Source organism: Oryzias latipes, chromosome 1 (genome assembly GCF_053564925.1).
Source record: "Oryzias latipes strain Hd-rR chromosome 1, Olatipes_Hd-rR_3.1".
Classification (NCBI taxonomy): Eukaryota; Metazoa; Chordata; class Actinopteri; order Beloniformes; family Adrianichthyidae; genus Oryzias; species Oryzias latipes.
In genome coordinates, this window is record NC_136237.1 from 40,809,584 (window position 1) to 40,812,500 (window position 2,917).

General features: G+C 40.0%; 1 long non-coding RNA gene across 1 annotated transcript in view; it reads left to right on the forward strand.

The window, feature by feature from the left end:
* The first annotated feature begins 276 nt into the window (after positions 1–276).
* Positions 277–2,917, forward strand: part of LOC144994956 (uncharacterized) — a 7,536-nt gene continuing 4,895 nt past the window's right edge. The window contains exons 1-2 of the long non-coding RNA XR_013658700.1: positions 277–686; positions 861–1,702. This is a non-coding gene — a long non-coding RNA (uncharacterized LOC144994956). The remainder of the gene's footprint in view (positions 687–860; positions 1,703–2,917) is intronic.

The following is a 2,917-nucleotide window of genomic DNA, read 5'->3' on the forward strand; positions in this document are numbered from 1 at the left end:
TTAATAATAACTCAAACCATTTGCATTTTTTCTCAGGTCACTTAAGAGTTTTTTAAATCTTCATATCAGAACTCACAGCATATTCAGAGATCTAAATGATGCTAAATATATTTTTATTGTATTAGCTCTTGTTTTTATTTACTGTTTTTTACTGTGTTACCATGTTGTAAAGCATCTTCGTGTAACTTTTAAAGCGCTATACAAAAACAATTTATTATTATTAATGTTCATCATTAAAACGATTTGTGTGTTTTTTTGCTCCGTTTTCAGATGATCTTCATAGGAGGAGGGCAGATTGGAATTGAAGATACCTTTTAAACACCTGGAGTCAAAGGGGAAATGAGATAGTCCTATTTGCATGCCGCCAAAATTGCTTTTCATCCACTTCATCACAAAAAGGTGGGCGGGCGTTACCTGCGTTCAGCCTCAGGCACATTGCAGATTTGTATATTTCCTTCTTTTCATCCGATCACATTACATAATTTGCAGCTACAGGGGAAAAAGACTGTAAGAAAATGTGCCAGAGTCTTCAGCTTTGGATCTTCACCTCCACCACTTTACAACATAACAGCCTTTCACTGCTAATTGCAGGGTAGATGCTGATTTCCTAAAGGATATTGATTGAAAAACGGCACTGCTGAAGAATGAGAGAGAAGCTATGAAAAGGAGTCAGAAGATTCTCACTGGTGCGTTTTTTCCAGCTGTGATCTTGACGGCTGCCTGGCACTGAGGAAGTACTGGTGTGTGTTGGTGTGTGTTGGGGGGGGGGGCTGAGCGAAGGATGCTTCCGCTTGTTCAGAATGCGGAGATGTTTCGGCTCAATAGACAACTTTTAACGTCATTGTGCGCTTTTCTTTCAGGTGTCCTGCTCTGGCAAAGCACCTAGCTTCTTGGAGTGTGTATCGGCAAGAGTCTGGCGATACGATACACGTCCCACAATACGATACATGTCGCGATATTGTACAGGTACACATTTTCTTTTCTATTTTAGAAGAGTATGACTTGTGGGTAAAACTCTACTTGAGTATGAATACGCCTTTCATTATAATTAAAAATTTGTAAAATATTACAATATGTGCTCATTAAATCAAGAAAAAAATGGCATTCTGAGGAACTTTTAGCTACGCAGTGAAAAAAATACTCAGTAGAAATCAACAGTGCCAAGAGAAGTTCAAGAGCTCTTTATACAGATTATTACAGCATGTGTTTAAATTACATTTAGTAACAATACCAATTAGTTGTTAGTAGGCTGCTAGTAATTTTGAAGCTGGGGTAGCTATGTTGCACTGGGGTTCTGTCCTCTTTTCTCCTCTAATTCTACCCTGCTCTCCTCTATTCTTGATCATTATTTATCATTAAGTTCTCTCGGTTTGGTGCAGTGTCATTCATGTTCTCTCCCTCTTTCCCACTCCCCTCCGGGTGAGTGGGAGAGCTTCCAGATTCCAGTTGGTTTATCCATGCTACTGTTCCTAACCGTCTACCTCGTCTCTGCTCTGACCTGGTCGTGTACCTCGTCTCTGCTTCGGCTCTTACACCTGGCTGTGGATCCTGTCTCCGGCTCGACTTGTGCCCCCGGCCGTCCCCCCAACTCCGTCTGGATGAAGCTCGTCTGCTGGACTTTAAATGTGTAGTTGTAGAGTTAATTCTTCTTTATGAGTTCTGGTAATCCCCTGTCCGTCTTGGGGGAGGATCCCTCCTTCAGGTGGGCACCCCTGAGGTTTCTTCTTTTTTCCGGAATCCGTTTTTCTTAGGAGTTTTTCCTTACCGCGAAGGGGGGTCTAAGGGCAGGGATGCCAGTATAGCTTAGTCTGTTTGTTAGTTTACAGTTTTTCTCAGTCGCTTTAGTACAATTCTCAGATCAGAAGGAAAGTCCCAAAACTATTCAATCTTCACATCATGATGTCACTTGTGCACATCATATAAGCAGTTTCTCACTTCTTTGAACAAGTTTCAATTGCTTTGGTACATCCATGCAAATGATTATGTACAATTCTCTGGTCTTTGCTACATTATCAATTGTTTATGTCATGTTGATCAAAATGTATTATATAGTTCACTGTGCAATAGTCTTACTCCTCAAAACACCTAGTCATTAGTTCATCTTATAAGTCATTAACTGCAAAATGGTTGACCAAGTTGTCATAATGTGACAAACACATTTCGCTGCATTGCAAGAGAGGATATTCGCTGTGATGTGGATGAGAATTTGTGGCCTAACATACAGGAACGACAAGAGGTGTAGGAAGACCACACAATTCCTACTGCACTGCCTGTACTGTTGTACTGTTGTCCAAACTTTAGCCATAGTTTACATCAGAACCTCCCTCTAAAGTACACAGTTATATTGACAACATGACTAAGTCATTTGACTGTCTTGTTCGTAGACAATGACACAAGGACTTGACATTCTGATGGCACTGACATGTTCAAAGACATAAGACTTAGTTTTGAGAGATGAACTAAAGATTTTGAGCAAGTTACAGACTTTTGCAAGAAATCCATAGTGTTTTGCTGTTTGTACAAATTGTTTTGAGAAATGCACACACGTATTTGCAAACTTCAATTCTGATCTGAGAATTGTACTAAAGCGACTGAGAAAAACTGTAAATAAATATAATTCTGACAGCATTCTGAATCGATACAAATTCCAAATGAACATCATGATATATCGCTGAATCGATTTTTTCCTACACTCCCACCAATTTCATCTCCTGAACCTGTTGACGTGAGCTCAATAACCGTAGCCATTATCTATTGTTCAAAATTGGGTGCAGATGTCAAGCCATTGCGTGTCAGCAGCCAATACATTACCACTCATTATTTCTTGTGCAGTCTACAGCTCAATAAGTTCATTTCTACCCCACACGCTGAGTGGGAGGAGGGAATGTCATGTACCTTAGTATTAGGTTAGCTTTGG